The sequence below is a fragment of the Castor canadensis genome, chromosome 14, assembly GCF_047511655.1.
Source record: "Castor canadensis chromosome 14, mCasCan1.hap1v2, whole genome shotgun sequence".
In the NCBI taxonomy this organism is placed as follows: Eukaryota; Metazoa; Chordata; class Mammalia; order Rodentia; family Castoridae; genus Castor; species Castor canadensis.
In genome coordinates, this window is record NC_133399.1 from 59,262,380 (window position 1) to 59,274,425 (window position 12,046).

General features: G+C 44.2%; 1 long non-coding RNA gene across 1 annotated transcript; it reads right to left on the reverse strand.

The window, feature by feature from the left end:
* Nucleotides 1–275: 275 nt before the first annotated feature.
* On the reverse strand, nt 276–1,561 carry LOC141416429 (uncharacterized). The gene is made up of 2 exons (XR_012441155.1): nt 1,464–1,561; nt 276–567 (listed from the first exon to the last, which is right to left on the reverse strand). It is a non-coding gene; the product is annotated as an uncharacterized lncRNA (long non-coding RNA).
* Between the last annotated feature and the right edge of the window lie 10,485 nt (nt 1,562–12,046).

Sequence of the window (12,046 nt, forward strand, 5' to 3'; positions counted from 1 at the left end):
ACATCTTGGCTCTTGATGCATAGGTCCATGGTCTTTCTGTTTCTCTGTGATGACCTTCATGTTTCTCGGTAAACCAAGGCCCACTTGGCATTGATTACTTTCTGTTCATGGGGAGCTCAGATTGGAAAGAACTAGTAGTTCTTGTCCTCTCCCATCATTTATTGTCCATCCACCAGCTCAGGTCTGTCCAATAGAAATATAAAGTGAGTCCCATGTATAATTCAAAAGTTTTTAGTAATTTTACAGAAATAAAAAATAAAAACAAAGAAGAGGAGTTAATTTGAATAACACATTTTATTTAACTCAAGATATCAAAAATATAAGCAATGTAAAAATTAATGAGACATTTTACATTTTTAATGCATAGTATTGAAAATGCAGTATGTATTTTTCATTTATCATATGCTTCAGTTCAGACCAGCCGCATCACAAGTGTTTCACAGTCCTGTGCTAGTAGTAACTGTATCAGGGAGCACAGCTCTGGTTTGTGAGCTCTTTTGAAAGCACAGTAGTTGATCCAGTTATAGGCTCTTCTCCTAGAGGGGAGATTTCTGGTTCCTCTTGATTCTAAAGGGATGAATGGGGGAGCAGACAAGAAAGTCTTATTCAGATCTGTCCAGTTTTCCTTCTGTTCACCCTGGGTTCCCTGTAGAAAGTATCATAGGATGATAAAAACCTTCTCCAGGAAAATGAGCTGTTGGGGGAGAGGATCTGGTCTGTGGCTCCAAGTACAGAAAACAGTTCTGAGGGGGCTTATAGATGGTGGCTTGTGAAATGCAAGCACACTAGCACTTGAGCCACATTTCCAGCCCTTTCTGCTGTAGTGATATTCTGAGCAGGGTCTCACTTTTGTGCCTAGGCTGGCTTAGACCCTGACCTTCCTAGTTATGCTTCCCATGTAACTGGGATGACAAGTGTGCCATACCATACTGGAGCAAGCATTTTCTCTCACTCCCTTATTGTTATAAAACCTATCTGGGGCTAACTGGGAGACTGGAGATTCAGAAAAGACACAGGGTAGACAGACAGACAGACAGACAGAAAGTTGGGGCCAGGTGTGTTGAGCATGCAGGTGGAGATGCACAACAACCTTGTTGTTTCTTTTCTCTAATAACTCTTCTTTAACTGCACTTCTTTTCTCTATCTTTATTCTTTAAGGCTTTACTCCTTTACAGTTCTTTAAAACTTGCTTCTAAAAGTCATCTTTTCTATTCTTTAAAGTACCTTTCCTTAGACTTGCACTGTCCCATGTTCTCTTTAGCTTTTCTTAGCTTAGCTTTTCTAAAGCCTATGTATATAGTTCTTGGTGCCAACCAACTCTATCAACCCCTCTTTAGCAATTTCCCTTTAGTAATTCTCCTTCAGCAATTCTTTTCCCTTCAGAAATCCTCCCTTTAGCCAGAAATTCATTTTCCCCCTTCAGCAATCCTCCCTCCAGCAATTTCCCTTCAGTCAAAACCTGCCTTTATCAAAAAGCTTCCCACATCCAAAAGCCCCTTTTCACTCAAAAGCCAAAAGCAAAAGCCCGAAGCAAAAAGCCAAAAGCCAAAGGCCTCAAAAGCAAAAAGCCTTGTGTCCTCCTTCATTGAGTCTTTTATATCCAGTGGTAAACAGGGTGGAGCAGTGGTTCTTCAGGAGGGGTGTGACATTGTAACAGAAGAAATCTGCCTTCCTGCTTCTCTGAATGTAAACAACTTAGGAAAACCAGCTATTCTGCATTTTCCTCTTCTGTGGCTGGGGTTATGCCAACCTCAGCCTACAGATAAACATCTTAGGAAAAGCAACTGAGCTGCATCTCACCTTGCTTATATCCAGTTCTCATAGGCTTCTCATAATCTGCTGTCCACACCACACCGTCTTTTTTTGGTTGTAATTGTGTCTCATGAACTTTTGCCTGGGCTAACCTCAAACTTCAATCCTTCTGATCTCTGACTCCTGAGTAGCTAGGCTTAAGATATGAGCCACTGTGGTCAGATAGCCTATCATGCATTTTTGCTTAGACAAAGTTTGACAAAATTTTGTCATCACATAGGAAGAGTAAGTTTTGGAATTCAATTGTACAGTAGGGTGACTAAAGCTAACCAAGACATGGTGGGTAGAAGAGAGGATTTTGATGATCTGACCACAAAGAAATGATAAATGTTGAAGATGACAGATACATTAATTACCCTGATTTTATCATTGTCCAATGTGTATATATATATATCATAATATCACATTGTATACCATACATATGTACAATTATGTGTCAGTCAAAAATACAAAAGTTTTTATAATTAATGCAAGCAAGCTCAGCCCTGGGAAATCTGGGACAGAAGAAGTTTACTTCAATGTCCATATTTTCACACTGACTTTGCTCCTCTCCTTCATCCTCAAGGGACCAGAGCCCAGTCAAGTGAAATGCCCACCTTTACTATGCTCTCCCACCCAAGGAAATGAAGGGCTTTTCTTTATGGCTACTGTACTCATTTGAAACAGGATGGAGGTGGTGGCCTCTGTTCTTCTTTCCAGGGCTATAGTGAGTTTCTTTGAGACTTTACAGAAATATTTTTGCTTACTTTAGAAAGATGCTTGGTATAGAAAGATGATGTGTGTAGAACTAGCTGCAGATGGGTAGGATAGTCTTGAGAAGATGTCATGTTTCCTGTGGAGATGTCAATCATCTAATCAGCTTTCTGACCCTTTGTGTCCCTAATCTGGGGCATTGGAAGGGCAATGAACGCCTCATCTCTGAGACAAGTCATCATAGGACACTGAAGGCCAGAAGTTTTCATATTCCACTGCTGGTCCTGCTTAAGTTTGCACACAAATTCAGGGATAGTTGTTTCCTTTTGGTATGCTCATTGCCTTTGGTTGAGTGGGTTCATCCCTAACATCTGTTCTGGGTGTTCTCCAAGGCTCAGGTCTCATTTCTTAGACATAAGATGCCCTAAACTTATGTGAAATTCTGCTTCAGATGACAGGATGGGTGCCTGGGTGTTGATGAAGGCCAGAGAATTTCATGAAATCAAAGGAAACTGTAGCCATGTTTTACAAGTGTTAATGCATTTTAGACAACATTCTGCAGTGTGTGTTTTATATTTGAAGGATGAGGATACAGGTAAGTCTCTTCTGTTGGATTGTTAGACCATCTTTCAGATGGTGACAATAGAAAAATAGACTCCTAAAGCCTGGTGTGATTGCAGTCTGAGACAGGCCCTAAGAAAGACATAAGATTCTATCTGATAAACAAACTAAAAGCAAAAAGAACTGGGGGGCATAGTTCAAGAGATAGAATGCTTTCCTAGCAACTGTGGGGCCCTGAGTTTAATCCCCAGTACTACTAAGAAAAAAAAAAACAAAGAAAAAGAAAACTCCTTACTTCAACTTTTGTGCCCTTGTCCCAGAAGGAAGGTGCCTTACCAGCCCCTTACTGTGTATGTCACTTAGTCTAGAAATTAAGCCAGCATGCGCACCAGAACAATAGAAGTCAGGTGCTGGTGGATGCAATGTCTTAGTCACGTGGTCATGGATCCAGCTTTGGAGGAGTCCTTGCATAGTCTTTCCCATAGCCTGGGCTTAACCTGCTTCCTCCCTATCCTGTGACTTACATGTCTCCTCCCATATCTTCCCCCACAGTTTGTTTAAGCCATGTGAACCTCCTTATATACCTTGACATATGGAACCTAAGCCTAGTTCAGAGTCTTTGCACTTCCTATTCCCTTTCTCTGGAATACTCATCACCCCAACATTCACAGAGTCCCCTCATTCTCATTTACACCTTTCTTCAAACAGCAGTGAGCACCCATGACATAGTATCCATCCTCTGTTCCAAGCCCTACCGTTCTCTAGTCTCTTACCTCTTTCAGATGTCTTCATAGCATTTTCTGTTACATGTCATTAGAACATACATTTATTTGCTTGGTGCCTGTCTTTTCTTCTAAGGTACATGCTCAGATGTGGGTAGGGACTTGGTTTTGTACATTACCATCTAGAGTATACACTATCTGTGACACATGGGAGATGAATGAGTCATTAGATAAATGAAGTACCTGGTTCCACATTCTACCTGTCCATGGCAACAGGCTATGAATCCCACTGTGTTATTGTTTGGATAATAAAGATCTCCTAAAGGCCCATGTGTTAAAGGCTTTTTTGTCAGCCTGTGGTGCTACTGGGAGGTGGTGGAACCTTTAGAAGGTGAGGCCTAGTGAGAAGAAGTTAAGTCATTGGAGACGTGTTCTTGAGGGGGATATTAACCCTTTCTCTCTCTTTTGTTTCTGGCCACCATCGGACAAGCAACCATGCTCTACCATGTGCTTACCACTATGAAGTTCTTCCTGGCCACAGGCCCAAAAGCAATAGAACAACCAACCATGGACTGAAACCATGGCCAAAACAAACATTTCCTCTTTTTGAAGTTGTTTATTTTGGGTGTTTTGACATAGTGTTGGAAAACTGACTACACACTGTGCCTGCCCTCATTCTGTTGTCACTACACAAGAGATTTTAGATAATTCATCTCTCTGGTCTCAGCTTTCTCTTCTATGAAACAAAGCCACATGGACATGTTAGAAAGAGGATACCAAGGGCTGGAGTTGTGGCTCAAGTGGTAGAGCACCGGACTAGCAAGAGTGAAGTCCTGAGTTTAATCCCCAGTATTGCACCCCACAAAAAGAAAGAAAGATACCATGATGTTTAGCCTAAATACTGAATCTCCAGTGTCTCACCCACTTGTGTGTGTGTGTGTGTGTGTGTGCGCGCACATGCTCATAGGCATGTAGACAAACCATCTCAACTGGGACTGAAAACTCCACTTAGCCAGGGGCTATATCTCCTGTTTCTTTCCTATTACTCCATAAAACCTGCACAGAGAACAAGACCAGCTCAAACGGCTGATAACTGACTTAATATAAGCACAAGAATAACTCTGCATTTATGTAAAGCCTTTCTCAAAGGAGCTCTCAGCACTCTGAAGATAATGGACTTATTTATCCTCCAAGCACCTGTGAGGCACTTACAGGACAGGGGTGACCAGACTCATGTAATGAACAGTGTCAAGAGCAGCTTGAAGCCAGCTAGCCTATAACTCCAGGGCCCTGGATGAGATGGGGTGGGTCCAAGGTCACCTATGAATCAGGAATAGGAAAAGACTCCACGCCGCAATGAGGAGACTCATTCTTCCAGGCTGGTCTAAACCGCACACAACCTGGGGTGTTCTGGGCTCTCCATGTGCATATCTCAAGCCTCACTCCACAGGATATGAGTTTTATTAATTCATAGCCCAGTAAGCTCTGGAAACCCTGGAGTTCACAGATTTAAGCAGGCATCTTTACTGTAGGTACTCGTAGGCCTTTTAACAAGCATGTGGTAAATCTCCAATAGGGACTTCCATGGTGCCCAATTTCCCAAGTTTGCTGCTTGTGGAGACCTCCAACCTCAGAATCTCATAGAATTGGTAAATGCTGATTCTTAACATCTGGCACTAGAACTTCCCTTGTGGAAGGAGATATCTAGGTTTAGGGACAAATGTGGCTGGGGGTGTGGGTGACTTTGTAAGTATTGACACTGAGACATCAAGAAGAAAAGCTACTGTGCATAAGTTGACAGAGGGGGAGTGAGCTGTTTTTGCTCTGAAAATGGAGGAGAAAACAGATGAGAAGACAGAGGAAGGGTCAATGAGAGAAGCCAGGAAGAGGGGAGAGACGTGGGTGGGGTGGAGTGAAGATTATATGAAACTCTAGGGTAGTAGGAGAGCAAAGGACCCTTAAAAAGACAGATGCTTACTGTTGCACTTGAAGCTCTTACAACACAAGCTGCTCTTCTACTATGACCTCCCATGATTACAGGGACATCTCCTAGGAGCATATGTGCTTCGTAGAGTGATGTGTGTCCTACTTATGTGTGAGGGGTGTATCCCTGAACTTTTGTGGACAGGGAACTGGCAGCATTCACCTAGGTGATCTTGTAACCGAGGTGATCCTGGCCTCTTGGTAGTTACTTCTCAGAACTCTCTGGGGCTCTAGCTAAACTCCCTAAGATCTCAATTACACACTGAGCTGTTGATGGGTGCAGTGTCAGTTAACTGGTTTCTAAGGCTGCCCCCTGATGTATCATCCTAGGGACGTCATTGTTGTCTCCATTTTTACCACATCAGCCCAGGCATTTGGAGTCACAGAGGTCACACATCCTAAGAGACAGATCCTATTTACCATTAGCAGTCTGGTTTCCAGATTAAATACACCTAATTCCTTCCACATGTCCCATAGACTAGTTACCAGACTTGGTACAATCCTGGTCACCCTTGTCCAGACACCCTCTGGGGTTTCAACGTGCCTCTTAGGGTTGACGTGATTCAACAAGTGTGGGCCCTGCCCATTACCAAATAGAGCAGGGCCTTTACTTCCTGGGATCCGGTTTCTGCTTTTACCAAGGAAACCTAAATTTGACCCAGCATTGTTTATACTTAGCTGTCCCATTAAACCGGTGGTCAAAGCTGGGTGTCTGTGGCTCATTCTTATAATCCTAGCTACTTGGGAGGCTGAGATTGGGAGGATCATGGTTCAAAACTAACCCACGCAAATAGTTTGTGAGACCCCCATTATCCAAGATAATCAGAGCAAAAATGGCTTGGAGGTATAGCTCAAGTAGTACAGTACCATCTTTGCAAGTGCAAAGCCCTGAGTTCAAACCCCACTCCCATCCAAAACAAAAAACCTTGTGATCCACTGAAACCCTCATCAGGTAACAAATAAGTTTTCCCATTTTTGTTATTGATTCTCTGATTGTATGGCATTCCTGGCATGTGGGGAGGAGCTGCTGGCTTTCGTGTCATGTTATGTAACGATTATAGTTTAGATCATGTTGTGATGGGGAGGATGTCCTCACATACATGCACAGGTACAACGACAGCGAGAGCTACTATGTGCCACCTTAAGGAGTGCCTGGGTGTAATGAAGCAACAATTCCCAGTGTCATCGACAAACATCTTTTTCCTTTTCTATCTGTACTACCATCTTGTTTGTCAGAGTCCACGGATGCGCTGCTGGTAGCTGCTATGTAAACACAGGTAGACAGAGGAGGCCACAGATGGTGATTCATCCTTAACAATAATGACAGCCACATGCACAAACACAGTGTACTTTCACCAGCTTTGAGGAGCTTCTGGGGAAGGAAACAGGGATGATGAGGAGCAGGAGTGAAGAAGTAGCAGGTGGATGAGGTCTTCAATTATATTAAGTCAGTGTCCGATCCAGCACAGCCATATTCATGTCTCCTGGTGGAAGTGGCTCTGTAGGGTCCAAGAGTCACCAGTGAAGCACTGATCCTTAGCCCGTGACCTTGCAGGACAGATGCCTTGCAGAGCGCGTGAGTGAAGACAATAGTGAGAACTTGAGCGAGTCAACTTTTACTTCTTTTCTGATATGTGTTTTCCAAAGTCAACTTGGAGGATCACGGGGAGGTAAACAGTTCCCTGATGTCATGGGGAAGCAATAGTTTAGAAACCTGAACTAGTAATTTGTCTCTTTGTTAGGGTCCAGGTTTGGAGAGATGGAGGCCCAGACATTCACTCATTCACTGAACACTGTAGAAGCGCCTTAGGATGGGCCCAAGTTGTGACTTGACAATGATTCTGTCTTCCCACACTTGGGAAGGATATAAGATCTGCGAGGTAGCAATGGAAGTACTTTCAAAGCAAAGATAGGGCCGGGCATAGTGGTACCTTCCTGTGACCCCAGCTACTTGAGAGGTGGAGCTAGGAGGATGGCAGTCTGAGGCCAACCTGAGTAAAAATGGGAGATCAACCCAAGCTGGAAAAATAAAGCAAAAAGGGCTGGGGGTGTGGCTCAAGTGGTAGAATACTTGCCTAACAGGCACAAGGCCCTGAGTTCAAACCCCAGTATAGCCAAAAAGAAAAAAGCAAAAAATAGTGTAAGATGGAAGAGTCTGCTGTGCAGGAAGAAAGTTCTCATTCTAGAGGCTGATGTTTGTCAGCCCAAAGGCTGAGTAGGGATGGACACGAGAGGACTAAGAGGAGTACCCTTCAAAGAAATGGGACATACACTTGAACATACAGTGTTTTCATATAAATTTTTGATTGATTCCCACTCCAGTAATGATAGTAACTAACACCATGGAGCACTCTCCATGCTAGACATTGTATGCACTTGTCTGGCAAAGGCATGGTGAGGAGGCTTCAGCTCTGCCCAGCAGGACCCGAGAAGGGCTGGAGAAGGCCTGGGGTACAGGTTGAAGGTCAATTCTGAGAGCTTTGCCTTCATTCTGTAGGCAGGAAGGGCCTTGGCGACTTGGACACTAGCAAGAGTCACCCATGGTGGTGAGTCAGGCCACTGTGTCTATCTGCATGGGGATTTCCTCAAGGCTTTGTGCCTCCTTTCTGGTGTGTCTGAAATCCTATTTCAATCTGCATTTCAAAGGGTCAGGGTATGAGAGAAGAGCTGGGACTTGAAGACACATAAAGCTAAGTTTCTACAGGGGTGAAGGCATTTAAGTAGTTAATCACGTAATTCAGACATTCATTCAGCAAACCTTTAGGAAAGATGGAATGAGTCAGGCACTCTTGGGTACTTGGAACCACAGAAACACTAAATTTGGTCCTTGTTCCATCCAGCTTCTATGGCTAAGCTCAAGGGCCCCCTCATGGAATAGCCATTGTGACTGTCCACTGAAAAGAGTGTCCTTTCTGTCTTATTTGCTCCTCACATCCCATGTGGCTCCCTGTCTAAGGGTGGTCAAGAGTCATCAATAGCTTGGGTTCTACATGGCAAGTGGTGTCCTCTCTGTGCAGCATGTGATGTACATGAGCAGTCAAGGACAAGATCAGCTTCTCGGAGGAAATGAGTCTGAGCATGATGTCGGCAGGGAGTGCTGGGTCTAGCAGCCACACGAGACAGGGGATGGGAAACTAGAGGGTGTCCCAGCAGAGCATGTGGGGCTGCTTATCACCTGAGACATGGCCAGGTACAGATGCTGGAGATCAGAACACAGAGCACCATGTGCCAGGTAAGCAGTGGTGGCGTCATCTGATGAATAATGGAGTCACTGCTGTCTTTTAGCAGGGGAATGGTAGGGTCACATTTGAAATTTCAATGGTTATTTATAGCAAATGCTGCTATTATTCTAGGTACTGTTTTAAGTGCTTCGTAGGAACCCTCACAGTAAGCTCGTAAGGTAGCTGCTGTTGCTTGGTCCATTTTATAGATGAGGAAAGAGGCTCAGAACCAGATAACATGAGGTGAGAGAGCTGGGCTTTGAAGCAGATGGTCTGGCCCCAGACCCTGTGAGTAGTCAGTCTAGCATGCTCTGCAGACCAATGGGGGGGGGTTGCAATAGTGGATCTCAAACTTTGGAGCCCCTCCAAGGTTGTAGGAATCCTGGTGAGAGATCCTGGGGTCTTACCCATCAATGAGAGGAGAGAGGGGGACTCCAGAAATGTGAGGAAGAAATCCATTAGGCTGGTGACTAATGGCCCAGGGGTTGACAGGGGAGGCAATGCTGGGCTAGTTTGGCCTTGATAATACCTGCATTAGGTTTTTTTTGGGGTGGAGGGTCATATGGTCCCTGTCATAAGCACTTGACCTTGCCATTGAAACATAAAAGCAGACATAGATGAAAGGCAAATGAATGAGTCTGGCTATGCTCCAATAGAACTTTATTAATGGACACTGATATTTGAATTCCATAGAATTTTCATGTGTCACAAAATGTCATTCTTCTTCTGAGTTTATTTTGCAATCATTTAAAAATGCATGAAGAATGTATGAAACTAGACAGAGGCAAGATTTAGGAGATAAACTGACATTTACTGACCTGCAGGATAGTTCCTGGGGAAAGGGAGCAGGTCAAGGGTGGGGAGGAAAGGATCTAGGATGATTTGAGGAAAACCCAAAAGTAGGGGACAATGAAGGCTACACAGTGTCTTCCTGATCCTGGGGCCCCTACAGTGGTGTCCTCCAGCCAGGCACACGTGTGTTCTGAGAAAGGAGCAATTCAGAACCAATGGCACCGTCAGCCCCCGTTAAACCTGAGCCACTGCTAATAAAGGAACATTTGCAAGGACAGTGTTAACAAGCAGGGACTCTCTTCCTCCCATCCAGGCATGGTGGTAATGAAAACACGTTTACATCAACGCAGAGGTCATGGTCACACAGCCACCCGCCATGGTAAAGTGTTTCTGAATACTAATAGTTTTCATTTAATGCAAAATCCAGGTTGTACAGGAGAGCTTAAGGTGACCTGAAATACCACTCTAAATTGTGCAACTTTATAAATAAAAAATCATTCTGCAGGCTAAATTACTCTAGCCTTTTCCATCCATTTTGAAGATAGGGAACAAAAAGCTTGAAACTATCTGAACACAAATCAGTTGTACCAGTGGTGTGGCCTGAAATGTCAAATCCTCAAGAAAAAAAAAAAAAAACCACAGGGTCACTTCAAGACCAACAACCCCACTAGCCAGCCCCCAACCCTGCTCTCTCAGAAACCTCTTGCCAGGTATAGAAAGCAACCCTTTCCTGGTTGTTCATCAGGAGGACACTTGGACTCCAGTTTGTGGCTGTCATTTTTGAGCATGAAACTACATGACCAGCACTTGACCAAATTCTCTGTAGGTACATAGCTACTTGGTTGTTACTGAGGGATGGCATAAACAAAGGTCAGGATCTGTATTGGTCTGTTTTCTATTGTTATAACAAAATATTTTAGGCTGGCTGATTTTTAAAGAAAAGAGACTCATTTAGGGCATAGTTCTGGAAGTCCAAGAGTAGGGGGCTGGCATTTGCTTGGCTGCTGGTGAGGTCCTTGTCATGGATGGCATCACATGGCAGGAATGTGTGTGAGAGAGACAGAGGGGATGCTGATTCACTTTATAGCAACCCACTCTTGTGGTAACTAATCCAGTCCCATGAGATTTAACTCACTCCTAAGTGACCTAATCCAGTCTCAAGAGAACGAACTCAGTCTCTCAGAAAAGATGTGAATCCATTGGTGTAGTGTCACCCTTGTGACTAATCACCTCCTGCTGGCCCCCAGCTATTAAAGATTCCACCACCTCTCAATACAGTGACTTTAGGGGCCAAATTTCCAACACACAAGCTTTTAAGGGACAGACCCAACCAAACCACAGAGGGCCTTAGAGAATGTCTACACCAAGGACTCAAACATTGGGAACTCTTATTAGTGGAATTTCATGCCCATCCTTTCATTTTTCTTGGCACTTCAACATACGTCATGAAAGAGGGGTCTGACACCCACCCTTACGCCCTGAGACATCCTGAAAGACACCATGAGTATGGTCCCTCGTTTTATAAACCAGGAAGCTGAAGCCAGAGACGTTAAGTGACTTTCTTAAGAGCACATAGTTCTGGCAAGAGGCAGTTGCATCCCAGGTCAGTCCTCACTTTGCTATTTAAGGCAGTCTGTTATCAGTAATTTCTGATATGGTCATAAACACTTCTATCTCAGCCAACAGCCCTTGATCTCTAATAGGACCAGCTTGAAATGGAATTAGCCCTGGGACACAGGGCAGGAGTGGGTTTGAGTCTCAGGTGCTCCTTAAGCAAGAAACCAGTAACTCTTAGCCTTGACTTTCTCATGTGGGAAATAGAATAACAAGCAGTCTTGTTATAAGAATCTTATCACAGAAGTAAGTGAGAGCATTTGTGAGAGGCTGTGATAAAGAGTGTGACCATGAGCAGGCTCCAGTGGCTGCCCTAAGGGAGGCTACAGTCTGTGCTTGTGCAAAATGGAACAGGGGAATTTCAGCCAGCCCTGTCTGTCTTAATGCAACTGCCTGCTCAGTGCCTAAGGATAGGTTAGGGGGTTGGCAAAAAATATTGCTGTACTTCCATCCCTGCTTTGTGCCCATCTTTCCAGCTCTGGCAGGGGTTCCTATCTGCCATACACCTGGGTGACTGGGAAGGAGAAGAGGCCTTTCCTGTTACCCCCTCGTTCCTGGGCAGTATTTGAGAGTTATGGGCTTTTGCTCCCCCAAGAAAGAAACATTATCTCCAGCCTTGAAGGGTGAGGATTCCTGAGTGCAACAGGA